The 16,356-nt window shown below is 37.2% G+C and overlaps 1 protein-coding gene across 3 annotated transcripts in view; it reads left to right on the top strand.

Annotated features, from left to right (window-relative positions):
* Positions 1-16,356, top strand: part of susd6 (sushi domain containing 6) — a 40,731-nt gene that overhangs the window by 14,119 nt on the left and 10,256 nt on the right. The window lies entirely within an intron of this gene.

Here is a 16,356-nt window from a genome sequence, read left to right as displayed (position 1 = left end):
ACATGCGCCATTTCATCAGATTTGTAAGGTAAATCATTTATAAATCTAGTCAAACACAGGAGGATACATCAGTATCTTTATCAATATGTTAACTGTTCATTGGAAATTCAAAATCTCAAAAAGCACAAACTCTCACTCTGAGTTTACACGTTTTGATCTCAACATATTGAAGAAATTACAGTGGCTTTAGCATATCTATCATAAAGAAATGCCCCAATATTAAAGATTAAGTGGATATTTTAGTAAAAATTGTTTAGCAAATATTAAACAAGAATTAAATTATGCAGTAAAGTGTAAAAACGATCGTCTGGCCGTTTTTCGGCAGTCATTTGTTATAATGTGAAATGTACATTAATTCTTAAGTTTTGTTCAAATAAACCATTTGATTACTTGATTTGATACTTTATTTGTACTAATTATCATTTATAATATGTGTATAAGTCTATTTTTCACTTAGTTCTGACAGATAACATAAACACCAAAATAATCATTTCTTTCATTCCTCATTTCTTTTGATCTATTTAATGTATCCTTGTTGAATAAAAGTATTAATTTCCTTCAAAGGGAAAAAACAAATCGTGCTGACTTTGAACATTTCAACCGTAGTGTAGGTAGCAGAAGTATTCTTACGCTTCAGGAAGTAAGTGGTTTGTGTGGGTCTAAGCAGTGTTTGCAAATTAGAGCTTGTATTCATTGTTGCCTAATGGTAAATTTCCCAGTAAAAGTGATGTTAGTTTGTTTGAGACACATTACATGACTAAATTAAGAACTGTGATTATAAACTTTCCCCAGGTTTTGGTTCTGTTATGTTGTTATGTAACTTTAAACAAGTTACAGCACTTACCTGATTCTTCTTCTTTGGGAAATCCATGCGAAACAGATGTGTAAATGTCTGCTTCCCCTCTCCAACCAAGACTGAGCATTTTGTTTTTCCCCCTCAAAGTTTCATACGGTAGTCTTTCAGCTCTTTTACTTTTTAGTTTTCTTCTGTAATATGGTGGCTCAACCCAAAGTGGGAAACAGCCTGCTGAGGCCCTACAGCTGGGATCCTCAAATCCTGAGCATGCTAATCAATTTCTTTAGGATCATTAGAAAATCACAGATAGGTGAGTTAAAGCAGGGTTGGAGCTAAACTCTGCAGTGCATTGGCCCTCCGGACAAGATTTGAGGAACCCTGCTCTACAGTCTGCCTGTCGACTATCTTAGCTCGAAGTATACTTCAGGCTCAATTTCCCAGTTGTGAATTTAAAATATTGAGCAGGTTGAGAGGAGGCAGTTCAAATATCAGTCAGCAGTGGGGCATGCTAGTTCCTGTATCTCAAAACTGGAAAAAAAAGGTGGACACTGCAAGAATTGTTACATTGGAAAAATGGTGAGCTCTTGAAATGTTTGACAAGTAAGTGTAGAATTTAAAATGTGTGCATCTACACACTGCTATAGAAAATATAATGGCAAGAGACGGTTGTTAGCAACTGATTGCATTGACATATTGCTAACACATTGTTAACACAATGATATCACAGTGGTGTCACATAGTGAGTGCGCTGTGAGGTTACACTTTTAGCTGTGTAAAAGTGTAACCTCACATTGTGACTAGGGCTGTCACTAATGATTATTTTGATAATTGACTAATCAGTTCAAATGAAGTATCAGAAGCAAGTAATCATATGGTTTTATTGAACATAACTGTTAAAATACATAATGTATTATAAACAATAGAGCTAACGTACATTACGCATTATAACAAATGACTGCAGAGGTTGCCAATGGTTGTCAAAACACATAAACTCCGAGTGAAATGGCACATTCTGTGTTCCCAGATGAACGTTATAATAAACACAAACTCACAGCAATCTGCAGAGATGGAGTTTGAGACGTTCCACACATAAATGATAACTGTTTGTGTGGAGCATCATTTACTGTGAACGGAGATGCTCTGAGACGCACACGTATGTAAATAACGAAAGCCTTTGTAAATTCATTATAGCATTATGCTTTATTATTATTTTTAAATGGGTTTAATATATCATGCAGCCCTGAAAAATGGTCTAATAATGCATTTCATGGATTCTCGTCCATTAAATGCACCACTTCGGTATTTTGCTGGTTACTCGACATTGGCAAAATCAAGGATTTTTTCAAACGAGTATTCGAATTTAATCGAAGAATCGTTAGAGCCCTTATTGTGACCACATTGAGGTCAACTTGTTGACTAGGTTCTAATCTTGTTACAAAATAGCGTAATTGCTAATGCTAATGTGCCTTCTAGGACTTGCTAATGCCTATTTGCACAGGTTTAGCAAGCATTGTGCAGCCCCTGAATTTTAGATCAAAAGTTTTAGAGGAGAATGGTGTGGGTTTTCATTTGTTTTCCTAAAGCTAAGTGTTTGTGAAAACAACTATGAATTAAAGCTGCAAGCAGCGATGACGGGCCCTCACCATCAGCGCAATCGCCATCCCGATAGCATCAGGTAAATGGTGCCCAGCGGGCACATGCATTCACAGTAACCCTCTGCCAGTTTGGATTTAAAGTTTACAGCATTGAAAGGGTTACACTTTAAAATCAACACACAGACACATACACACAATATATAAAATTTTGGCAACACTTTGCCATCCAGTTTCATTTGTTAACATTAACTATTAGTTAACATGAACAATAATTAAATAGCATTTAATAATGTTAATTCATATTAAGCTAAAAAAAAGTATTCATACATTATTAAAATGTAAATTTGTATCTTTTAACATTAGTTTATGTACTGTGTATTAACATGAACATGAATATTTTTGTTATTTGTTTTCTCGGTGGAACAGTGTTTCAAAAGCTTGCTGAGGACTTCCAATTTTGTGGCCTTCAGTTGAGTGTTGGTGAATTGCACGGGACAGTAAGGTGTCCCGTTTGTGATTCAGAAGGCGGTTTGCAAGTGTAGTCTCAGTGTGGATTAGTTTAGTCTACTTACTCTGAAAAGCACTCATGACATGGTTGATAACGCAGCTAGCTTAGCTCGTTGCTATAAGTTATGCAAGATTTAAACGAGATTCATTCTATTACACTTTTTGAAAGGAGTGATTTGTTTTGTATTTACCCACGCCCTCATCAAACACGATGGCACAATTGAGTTTAAAGGTTAATGTTTGGTTTATCAGGAGTAGAAAGGGCTATAATATGTCATTTCGAAACGAAAAATAGCATTAACGCCCTGTTTCTTTCTTTGATCTGTTTACGTACATGTTCGCTTGCTTGCAGCTTAGTAACTAGTAGTTGGTATTTCAGATACTTGTTACACATCGGGGAATCACACAGTTTTGCCCCACGGGGGCTTATAAAAACATATTTTTTTCACCTTTAATGACAAAACTCACAAGAGCGTCACTGGCTCTTATGGTGATTCAGTTGTTACAGAACCCACATGTTGCTTTGTATAGCCAGACACGACGGAGTTACTGATTCACATCAAGTCATTATGAGGAAGTATGAGGAAATGTATCTGACTAACAGACAGGCTGTTCCTCATATAAGGATTAGCCTAGATTATTTCTCGGTAAACGTAAATTGAGTTGCATAAATGGGGAGTATACACTTTGTTGCTTAATTTACTTCATTTCAAACCTGTATGTCTACTTCTGTGGAAAAAAACTGAAGTTCTGGAGATTGTGCTAAGGCTTTTTTCAAGTAATTACAATGAACAAAGCTTTCAAGCTTCAAGAAAGTTATAAAAGCAGCATAAAAATGGTATATCATCACCTTTATTTTTCAACACTGCAAGATATTTCCTGTGAATGTGTGAAACTTTGATTCATTAGCCGCTATAGGTGCATGACTAGGAAAATAACAAGGTGTAGTAAACGGTCAAACTATTTTCACCACAAACCTGTGTTTAGAATTACGATAACAAACTAAAATATGATAACAAATACCAGTTTGCAATATCAAGCAGCACAGAGGTCTGTTTTTATAGAGCTAAAATAACTGAAAGCAACTGGTATTGTAAGTCTTGCACATTTAAAGGGTTAGTTCACCCAAAAATGAAAATTAGCCCATTATTTCCTCAACCTCCAGGCATCCTAGGTGTATATGACTTCCTTGTTTCAGACGAATTCAGTCAGAGTTATGTAAAAAAATTATCCTGGCATTTCCAAGCTTTAGAATTGCATGAGCGGGTGTTTCTCTTCATCAGTCCAAAAACAACTCCAATAAAGTGCATCCATCCATAATAAAAAGTGCCTCACACGGCTCCGGCATGCACTGGCGAGTCTCGCACAAACCAACATTCGTTCACAGGAGCAAAGTGAGCAAAGTTTCCTTACTTTAGCAAAGGAAAACCAGTCTCCTCCTGGCTTTTATCAAAATCCTCCAACATTTTTCTTTACAAATCCTTATTTTGTACATTCAATTTTTGACCATTGTTTTGTTTTGATCTCTCCACGGCATCACCTCTAAGCAGCGCATGCACACCATTGATGTAATACGCCATCCACCCATCATTACATTTTAAATATGGATATTTTTCTTACAAAAATGCATCGATTCACTACAGGAGGCCTTTATTCACCCCCCAGAGTCATTTGAGGCAGTTTTTATTATAGATGGATGCACTTTATTGGACCTGTTTTGGACTGATGAAGAGAAACACCCACTCATGCAATTCTAAAGCTTGGAAATGCCAGGATAATTTTTACTATAACTCCAATTGGATTCATCTGAAAGAAGGAAGTCATAAACCTGGATGCCTGGAGGGCATCTAAGGAAAATAATGGTCTAATTTTCATTTTTGGGTGAACTAACCCTTGAAGTTACAAATGGCCACACTTGTTCTTACAAAATAGAATAATGGCGCTTTTCCACTACACAGTACCAGCTCGCCTCAGCTCGCCTCGGCTCGACTCGACTCGGCTCTGTTTGGTTTTCCACTGTGTCAAAGTTGTACCTGTACCGGCTTCCAGGTACTTTTTTTCGTACCACCTCCGGCGAGGTTCCAAGCGAGCTGAGGCGAGCTGAGGTGATACTAAAATGTGACGTGAAAACACAGCAGACTGCTGATTGGTCAGAGAGAATCGTCACTATTCACTGCGTCATCATTGCACGCGCCAGCAATAGTATCCAGAATAACCCCGCCATTTTTAAAAAGTTTGGCCAGAGATTGCATGACATATCCAATCCATTACATATTATGGCAACTCGGAAGAATACGCCGTGGTCAAACGAGGAGGTGCAGACAGCGGGTGTGTGTCGCGTAGAAGATTACATCACAGCAGTTTCTTGCAGCGTCGCTATGACAACCAGGTACTATCGTGGAGGTACAGGTACAACTTTTACACAGTGGAAAACCAAACAGAGCCGAGCCGAGCCGAGTCGAGTCGAGTCGAGCCGAGCCGAGTCGGTACTGTGTAGTGGAAAAGCGCCATAAGGTGAATGTCTGATAACTTAAGTTGAGAAATGAACCCCAAATGAAATTGTTTTTCAGTAAAAATCGGTCATCTGGTGTCTGAATCATGAGCAAGTCATTCTGTTTAGTTGCATTTCTTTTGTAAATAGGTTGATCTGGTTCAAAGAACTGGTCTGAATGATTCTTTTGTGATTCAGACATTGCAACATCAGGAGAATTTTCTCCACAGAACTTTTCGATTACTTTTTGGCCAGTATAAATGATTTTAAGGAAGTTTCTAGCATTTTGTATCTGTTGCCTATTGCAGAAGCGATCCCTTGGCGGTTTGGCTCGTGATTTGACTATGCTCCGCCACTGGCGTGAGATTAAAAAAGTGAAACTATTTACATAGATCCATCTGAGAAAACAACACTCCACCCTTTTTCCTTAGCATTGCCAAAAAACCTCCAAGCCGTGGTTCAAAACAACAGCTCACTGCACCATCTGTCTGAATGGACGGAGTTTGATAGCCATTCACTGTTGACCCCAAGTCCCCTAGTCACGTTTAAACAGATGCTCTTTTCGAACTCATGTTCCTAGTAGCCATTAGCCATCACAATGGATGTCAGCACCTCCGAGTACAGCTGCTGGCCAAGGATCCAGGCGGCTGACTGGCAGCAGCTTTTGCTCCGACTACTTGTGTGCACCACAGAGGCTCCAGTCTGTCATTAGCTGTGGGCCGAGTGCATTCCTGGAGTGGGTGAGCCAAGACGCAGCAGATCCCGAACACAAGAGCGCTGTGTCTAGAGCCATCCGCTGATAGCAGACACAGCAAGGGCACCGGGTGCCCCCTCTTGCTCTCTATCTCTTCCTTGTTTTATCTCTTTGTACACAGAAGAGGAGTTACTTGTGCCTCACAGCTGTCCGAATAGAATCAGAAGGGTGCAAAACACCCATCTGCCACTGTTCACCGTGACAAAGGGGAGAGGAACAATGGAGTCTTCCTCTGTGTTTTCTGTCAGACTGTGTCTCTCGGTTTTCCCTCCCAGTCGATTTGGTTCAGGAGGACGAACTGCTTAAATTAGTCAGCTGCCGACCTCGGGCTGTAAAAGGGCGTAATAAAGAACATGTGGAGCTTTGGTTACTGCTTTTGTTTTGTCTTTCAGAAGACAGGCCTCATTTAAGGCCCCACTGCTGTCCTGGTGTAACGGCTCTCAGGGTATGATGGGTACACATGCTCCCAAACAGAAAGACAGTATATAAATAAGGGCTGAATTGATTTAGAAGTTATGGCTGATATTGCTAGCTGTGATGTTTATTTGTTTATTTTTGTGGCCAGTGATTGATATTATCTGTTATTTTAGCAAGATATATCAGTACCATATTTAATTTAATAACACTGTTGTTATGTAATCTGTTAAATTGTAAATGTAATGTTTAGTATGAATATCAATTTTTCATACTACACTATGTGATGCATAAATTCTTTACATTAAAACTAGATTTAAAAAAAAGCTTGTAGACAATCTTTAAGTTGGCTTGAAAAAGTCTAGAAAGTTTTATACATTTCATTTATATATTTCAGTTTGAAATGGTTACGTTTTAATTTAGTAGTTTTAAAAGCCTGATAGATAGCATGATTAGCATATCGCTAGCATGATTTAACATGTTGGTAGCATGATTTAGCACATTGTTAACGTGTTGCTTGTATAAACTAGCTAGCTAAAACTAAAAAAAGCTTAAAACCAGTAAAAACGAGTTGCTTTCGCAAAAAAGGTTAAAACCAGCTGATTTATAAAAGAAACAGCCTAAAACCAGCTCATGCAGTAAAAAAGCAGCTAAATTAGTTAAAACCAGCTGATTTAGCTAAAAATCTGCTGGAACCAGTAAATTTAAAAAACGAAACCGCTAAAAACTAGTTAAAACCAGTTGATTTAACAAAAACACCTAAAATCAGTTAAAATCCCAGTTATTTTACTATTAACTGCTAAAACAAGTTAAAGCTAGCTAAAACCAGCTGGCTTTAACTTTAACAATGACTAAAACAGCTAGTTTATTAAAAAAAAAAGACTAAAACCAGCTGATTTAGCAAAAAAAAAAAAAAAGCTAAAATTAGCTCATAGTAAAACAAAAAAAGCTAAAATCAGTTAAAACCAGCTGATTTAGCTAAAAATAAGCTAAAACCAGTTAATCTAAAAAAGACACAGCTAAAAATCAGTTACTAATAAACTGTTAAAAACAAACTGCTGGTTTTAGTTAACAACAACTAAAACAGCTAAAACCAGTTAATTTAGCAAAAAAAAGCCTAGAACCAGCTGATTTAGCAAAGAAGGCTAAAACCAGTTGATTTAGCAAAAAAGGCTAAAACCAGTTGATTTAGCAAAAAAGAAAAAGGCTAAAACCAGTCGATTTGGCAAATAAAGCTGAAAAACAGCTGATTTATTAAAAAACAGCCTAAAACCAGCTGATATCGTAAAAAAATTAGCTTAAACCAGTTAATTTACAAAGAAACAGCTAAAACCTGTTCTTTTTAGCGAAAAACTGCTAAAAACCAGTATTAAAAAGTTAAAGCTAGCTAAAACCAGCTGTTTCAACAAAAATAAATAAATATTAATAAATATTTTTATGAAAATGATTTAATCTTTAGTAAATCTTAAAATGAATGTCAGTTTTTTTCATACTACACTGTGATGACTAAATTTACTTACAGTTACTGCTTTTGTTTGTAATTTATCCACATTTTAATATCAGCCATTTATTGCTTAACATGAAAATTCTAGGCTTTTTATGTATTGGCTATAATTCATTGCATTCCTAATTATGAATTCTATCAGTATTATTATAAATTTGAATTTATTTGTTGGCTGCTTGTTCTTTCTCTCTTCCCATGATTTCTGGTCTGTGCAGCTGTCTCTCTAAATAAAAAATGGCAAAAGGAAATGTTTAACAGTGTTGAAATGGTGATCCATTTCAATATTTTGGTCAATGTTTGCACATTAAGTCAACAATCGTTAATGATTTGGTGGATTCAAACATTGGATGGTCAAACAGTCATGGTTTCATTTCAGATGGTTCAGTCTTTTATCTAGGGAGAGTCTCCTGAATGTCTTGTCAGGGCTCGTTGTGTTCTAGCAGCCAAGTTTGTCTGTTTCTCCTGTGGGTTTTTTTCTGTGTTACGAGACGTGCGTGTGGAAACTCATTCCTCTCCTCTGTCCCTGCAGGAATGACACCCCTTTCGCTGAAACTCACTTTCCTAACACCACTTCCTGCTCAGCCGTGAGAGGCTGTGGGTGCGCTTTATCTCTCGCAGTCAGCTTTTCCCATCACAGATATGCGACGCCCCTGCTGTATTTCCCTTTAACTCTTTGAGTCCACTTCAAAACATATGTGGATACAGTAAACGCACATACATATCGACTCCTCCCTCCCTCCCTCCCGCCAGCAGCAGCACTCATGTTGTCCAAACCATGTTATGTACACAGAAACATGAGACCCGGGTATCTCGCGGCCTCCTCTCTCTCATGCAGGGTTTTCTTACAAGAAGGAAACCACATACTGTTATTAGCCCTTTGAGAGCCATTCAAGACATGTTATGTCATGGTTGAGTCTCATATCTCAGCAGCTGTGGTGCGCTTGTTTCGTCAACAACGTCAAACTCGCAGTGCAATAAACACGTTGGCCGACACCACTGGATATCTCAGGAGGTTTGTGAAGTAGGCTTTGGTGGTAACTGTTTTAAGAATTCAATGAACAAACATCTATTATGAATGAATCACTGCATGAGGTTAGAGCATGGCATCATGGATGTTGAAATGTCTCGGCTTGTATAGATTCTGCTTCAGGGTCAGTAAGATTTTTTTTGTGTGTTAAATTAAAACTTTTATTCAGAAAGGATGCATTAAATTGATCAAAAGCAACATGTATAATGCTACAATATAGTTTTATTTCAAATAAATGCTTTTTTTTTGTTACTTTCTATTCATCCTTTCCACAAAAATTCTAAGCAGAGCGACTGTTTTCAACATTGATGATAATAATAAGAAATATGTTTCTTGAGCACCAAATCAGCTTATTTGAAAGATTTCTAAAGACTGGATGACTGAATGCTAAAAATCCAGCTTTGCCATTACAGGAATAAATTACATTTAAAATAGAAAATGCGTATAGCGCTGAAACCCTATTGTAATTTAGAATGGCCAAGGATCAGCAATCTCCATGTAAAACTGATCATGCAGACCAAACTGTAAGTCTTAGAGACTTGAAACTTGGAGGTATGGTAGTACTCACACCGCCTACAATGTCACCAAGGCTTGCCCCAATTGGCCTGATGGGGGCGCTGCAGTGAACAAAATCGCTTATAACTCCTAAACCATCAGTCTAATGGTGCGTTCACACCGGACGCGAATGAAGCGGCTAGCGCGAGTGATTTACATGTTAAGTCAATGCAAAGACGCGAATAGCCATCCTGCAGCGCGAAACCCGCGAATGAGGCAGCGCGAATAGCGCGAATGAAGCGGTGCGAATTGAGCGTTTCAAGCTTTTGCCACGCCATTCGCGTGAGTTCAAAAATCTGAACTTTGGCGAAAATTTGTGCCGCGTTAACCAATCAGGAGCTTGCTCTAGTAGTGACGGAGGCAGAAATCCGAAACAACAATGGAGGACAAAATCACCGTTGCTGTCTGTGGTTGCTCGGAGCGATACATCTTTGTACTTTTATAGAAACAGGAATAAAAAAGATCTTGCTTGGAAGAAAGTGAGTGAAGAGGTCGGACAATCTGGTAAGTTTTAAAAAAACGCTCTTTACTCAATCTGACCTACATATATATACATATTGAGACTACAAGCAAGCTAAAGCTGGCAAATTGAGCTCATTCACCTATTTTACAACTGCTTTCCTGCTGACGAGTCGCAGACGCCCCTGTTGTGAAGTAAATGTCACGCGCGAATGACGCGAAATTCACGCACGAATGAAGCGAGTAAACTTAAATGTTCAAGCGTCCAACTACGCACGAATAGCACGATTTATTTGCGCAAGTCGCGTCTGGTGTGAACGCACCATAAGGCTCAAGTGTCTTATGTTGTTTGAAACCTTGGCTTATGCCGGATGAAAAGCAATTTTGGGGTATTTTGGATTTTTTGAAAAACCTACTTTTGTGAACTAGTCCTAGGTTTCTCGGCCAATTGGAACCAAACCAGTGCAGATTCTGTGGCGAGCGAATATCAATAATTATCAAAAAAAATTTAAACTTTCAACTCATCGTCGCAAAGAGGCACCAAAACGTTTGTAAGGGGCAGGGCCACTTTTAGTAAAATGCCTGTAACTCCTGAACGCAATGAAATATCTTCGCCAAACTTAAAACAGTTATGTAAGAGCTGAATCTTAGGCCACAGGAAAAATATCGCAGAGCTTGACCACAGAGGGAAAAAAGATAAAAATGGCTATAACTTCGCAACCATTTGTCCTATCAACATGAAAATCGAGGTGCATAATCTTGGTCCAAAGTGCCACAAGTGTCTATAAGGATATTTGTGTATCTCAAAAAAGCATGGCAGCCATTGGCCTGTGAAGTTTGAGCACCAGTTAGACAAGGTTAACAGAGGCTGATCGGAGCAAAGCTCTGTGGGCCTGTTTGACTCACAGCCTCAAAGGTCTGTGAGAAATTTGAAAGAAATCGACAACTCAGAGGCGATATTGCATTTTTCAAGGGTGTAAACAATTGTACATTGTGCTTTTTTTTCACACATACATGCGATATTCGCATAATGATAGAACATCTCATTCTGGACAACTTTGCCTCTAGAACCACTGCTGTCAATCAAATCCTTTGTTAAATGATTTAGATGTAAAAAAAAAACCTACTTTCACGAACTAGACCTAGGTTTATCACTCAACCTGGGAAGAAAAACACTGCAGTGCAGTTCTCTGGACTCTCTAGGCCAATAATTATCAAAAAATGTTGACATTTAACCTTTGGGAAGCTATAATGTGGTCGTTTAGAAAACCCCAAAACCTATAAAGCCTTAAGGAAAACTCAAAACTTCACAAAACCTGGTGAGCATATGTGACAGCTGGCACTGTAACAGTCACAAACATTAAAAAACATAGTATTGTTATGGTAAATTACCTGGATTTGCCAAAAATGCTTTAAATAATTGATTTAGGTGGTTACAGGCTTGCTTAAATGCCTTAAAGCGCATGAACCCCAATAATCTTGAAATGTAACTGATTTTTAGTTGTTTTTTACAGTGATGTTTTATATTCTTATTTCACTTAACAGAAAATAACTCAAAAAGTATTTAATAAATGTAAGCTGTTTATGTGCTGACACCAGACTTATTCATTTTCAAATGAGATAGTCACTTTAATTTTTTTAACTGCTTCAGTAATTTGAGGATTAAAATAAGACATTACCACATATTTTGTAATTATACAAATATTTTGGGGCTGCATTCCAGCAAAAGTAATTCATGATATGTGGTTATTGTGATTATAAAATTAATCAAACCGCATATTAAGATCATAAGGTCGTACTGCCTATTCCTAATTTAGATTCATATCCGTGAAAGATGTGCCCACATCTACCCATTTCTGCAAATTCCATAAATGGAAAGAGGAATAAATCCCCCTTCTGCCATTTTCTGACAGCTTGCTTACAATCTCAGGGATTTGAATTAGAAGAGATACGGAAAAAACAATAGAGAGAGAAAAACACATCATCCCATGTAATAAAGAGATCTCCAACAAAAACATATTTACAACGGAGGATTTTTGAGAGAGCAGGGTTTAATCCACGACTGGGCCGCTGGGTTTTGGTCTCCCTGAGCAGCTGCGCACTGCAGTGGTCAGTAATGTGATCCGCTTTAGACCACAGCCATTTGTAATGAAGGATAATTAGAATTTCATTCCGCTGTAAATCCCTTCGTTTTTTTTTTCTTCTGGGTGCTGCATTGTGATAGTCGGAGGGTGAAGGCCGTTCAGGACCATGTGTTTGGCATTTAGTTTCATTGTTGCGATTTCTCTCCAAATGCTAAACTTCTCATTATCTAAACGAGTTGTATTTAATTCAGATCATTGGTGTTAAATAGAGTGGGTCAAGGATCCACTTAAGGGTGCATTAGGAGATTGTAAATTTGGGGTTGACAAAATCAAACTAGTTTCTTACAAAAGAAAAAACCAAAGACAGCCAAACACGTTAATAGGAAAGGAATTTCGCTTGGAACTCAGTACATATTTTCGGACATTATGTTTTCACATAACCCGTCCCATGTGATACTCCTAAGATAGGTATCTATTGTCAAGTGTACAATCAGTTATAGGTGTCGTGAAGGCCCAGTTTAACTTGTCATGGCAGGTCTGGGCAGCCATTACTAAGAAATGTTCTTCCGCAGTTCTGCGGTACTTTCATTTTTCTGATTGATCCCACCTTTCAGTGACGCATGAACTAACAATGAAATGACAACAAGGAAGAAAAAAAAGTCTCATGATCCAGTTTCTTTTAGACCTTAGGCAAAACAAAGTAGGTGAGGTGTGCAAATTGTTTTGTAATCTCGTGGCTTATCTGCTCAGAATCAAAACTTGTGCATTCAAATACAGATCTAGGGCCCTATGAAATCCATTTTTTCCCCAAATTTTGTTAGTTAATTTTTTTTTTACGTTTTTTTAAATTTTTCTAGACTTTTAATGGTTAAATAAAAAAAATGCATGTCTAAATCATGAAACTTACTAGCCTGACAAGCCAGACCCACATAAATGTAGGGTCTGGGCACTCTCCATAGACAGAGCTCAACCAGAGGGGTGGGATAAACGGTTGTCTTTCAAACTCCCTCTCCACGCAATAGGATAGCGCTACAACCAATCAGAGCAACGAAGAAGGTGACGTACTACGTAGTCAGAGCGACGGAAAAGCGAGTTCCTTGCATGTGTGTTGTGGAAAAGCTTAACTTCAAGTCTTTCAGAGTGGCGGCCAAAGTCGATTCGAAAGAAAGTTGTTCGCTAGCGGCAGCCATCGCTCTATCTCTCACGCGTAATTCACGGAACCAGAGAATGTCTGACGCCTGTTTCTCACATACTCCGTCTGCAGTGCGTCTGCAGTCCGTGTGCGTTATGTATGCGGTGCAAAAGCAGCACGGACTCGTTTTGCTTTCACACAGCGTCCGTAACTGATCCGCGGCTCTTTACCACAAACACAACATTTATCCGTTATTTTGATTTAAAATCCAAACATGCTTTTTCAGCATTGTGATCCTCTTTAATCACAGTACACTAATACAATAATACTAGACATTTTCACGTTTAAACTCAATAAATATAAACAACGTATTATTCATCCTCAATAGAGCCATCGCTCTATTTCTCACGCATAATTCACAGAACCAGAGAATGTCTGACGGAACTTATGGTCGCACGTCAGTCGTCATCATGTTAAACCCGCCCACCGACTCGTGATTGGCCCGGTCGATTTTGGATTTTTAGAAATCTCAAGTGAACGGAGAGTAACTAGACTGCCCTTGGAAGCAAATGTAATTTGCTGCCGCTAGGGGCGCGTCTAGATTCTAGGCTAGAAACTTACACAATTTAACAGCAATTTATTAAAAGCAAACAAAAATTACATTTATGATGCTCTGAGCAAATTCAGTTTTATTTTTAAAAATTCAGCATTTTCCATTTTTAAAATTACATTACATTTAAAATTTCATTAAATTTTAATAGTCAAAATCACCTTTAATTAATTGATTCTTAAAAAAATATATATTATTATGTTGTTGTTTTTTCCCAGAAATACTATGTTTGGGATCAGTAAGACAAGTAATGCTTTTAAAAGAAGTTTTATATGCTCATCAAGGCTGCATTTATTTGAACAAAAATACTGTAAAAAAAAAAACTGTAATAAAAACTGTAATATTGCTAAATGTTCTTACAATATAAAACAATGTTTTTATTTTAATATACTTTAAAAATATAATTTATTCCTGTGATGCTAAGATGAATTTTCATCAGCTGTTATTCCAGTCTTAAGTGATGTCACATGATCCTTCAGAAGTCATGCTGATTTATTGTTGGAATCAAAATTGGAAACGGTTGTGTTGCCAAATAATTTTTTCTTTCAGGATTCTTTGACGAATAACAAGTGAAAAAAACAGCATTTATTCGAAATATAAATCTTTTCTAACAATGTAAATCTATGCTATTAATTTAACACATCCTTGGTGAATAAAAGTAATAATTTCTTTCAAAAAAAGAAAAAATGACTGACCTCAAACTTTTAAACAGTAGTGTATATTGTTAGAAAACCTTTCTATTTTAAATAAATGCTGTTCTTCTTAACCTTTTATTGATCAGAGAATCCTGAATAAATGTTTTACAGCTTCCAAAAATATATTAAGCAGCACAACTGTTTATATATATATATATATATATATATATATATATATATATATATAAAATGTTGTTAATAAATCAGCATATTAGAATGATTTCTAAAGGATCATGTGACACTGAAGACTGCAGTAATGATGCTGAAAACTTAGCTTTGTATCACAGGAATAAATTACATTTTTAAATAATATTTCACAATATTACAGCTTTTTTGTATTTTTTTTAACAAATAAATGCCTTGATGAGCATAAGAAACGTCTTTAAAAACCATTAAAAAAATCTGACTGATCCCAATTTTTGCAGCTTAATATTCACAGACACTAGTCCATATCGTGTTTTGATTTAACTGTACTGACTACTTTTGATTTATTCATCCAAAATTTGTCCATGAAATTTTACGTTATCCACCTTATTTTTCCTGTAAGAGCCGTTTGTAAATTTAATGTGTCTGGCTTCCTGTGTCATCCACTTCCAGCTATTTTTAGCTGTTCAAAACAGCTTGTTTTGCTGCTTGATATTGCAAACTGATGTGTTTTACCATATTATTTTAATGTATTTTCTCAGTTATGAACACACTGGTTTGTAATGCAAACAGTTTTACAATTTACTGCACTTTGTCATTCTTCTCCTTATTTCCCTACTGTGGCTAATGAAGCGTAACTCTCACACATTGACAGAAAATGGCTTACTTTTGCTTTGAAAAATAAGGTGGATAAGTAAATAAAATTTTTATGACTGGATTCGGCGATTCTGTCTGTCTTTTCCGCGTCACGGAAATCAAAGGGCCCTACAGATCATAGACTCTAACTTAAAAAAATCAACTGCTTACAGATGTTGCACATGTTTGATATAATGGATTGTGAAGCTCTGCATCTGTGGTTCATATCCTGACTGTTTGTCTGGTGTCAAAACAGAAGCGATAGAGCTGTATGTCCATCCTCTGAGTCTATAATCGGCTGATCGCAGCTTAGGAGCATGTTAAAAGCTCAGATTAGAGAGAACAGTGATCGAGGGGGTCTGTCCAAACAGACCCTGTTTGTTTGTTTGAGTTGGGGGTTTTTTTCTCTGCTGGATAAATGTAATGAGGTGATAGACTTGTTTACATGTTTCAAGTGATCTGTTGTGTGAATGAAGCTCTGGCTCAGTGGCTCAGGAAATGTGTTTTTTTTTCTAATGTGAGAGAAAGAGAATATGATAGTGGAAAGAGACACCACTGGCTTTATGCCATTAAACCTGAGGGCAGAAATGTAGTATTCTGTTATCCATCTCAAGGCTGGACATTTTGTGTGATCTAGGTGAAGTTTTTGTTAACTTGAGGAGGAATATAATCCTAGACCGCAATATGAGAATAAGATCTGCTTGTGTCCTCCTTTTCTCTTTGACTTTGAATTTTAGGGTTAGTGCAAATACATTTTAGGGCACTTTCATATTAAAACCTTTGTTGTCGGTCTGAGTCTATGTGATCATGTTAGTTCCCAAGTTATCGAAACCGACAGAAATGATTAACCTTGAAAACACAGGGTTAGTTTTTATTTTCTACTTAAATGTTTTGAACTAGCTTTTACAGTTGCTTGTTAAAAGTTCGAAAGGGCAAAATCCAGTCATTTTAGT

This window comes from Garra rufa, chromosome 13, assembly GCF_049309525.1.
Source record: "Garra rufa chromosome 13, GarRuf1.0, whole genome shotgun sequence".
NCBI lineage: Eukaryota > Metazoa > Chordata > Actinopteri > Cypriniformes > Cyprinidae > Garra > Garra rufa.
This window is presented reverse-complemented; position numbering and strand designations above follow the sequence as displayed.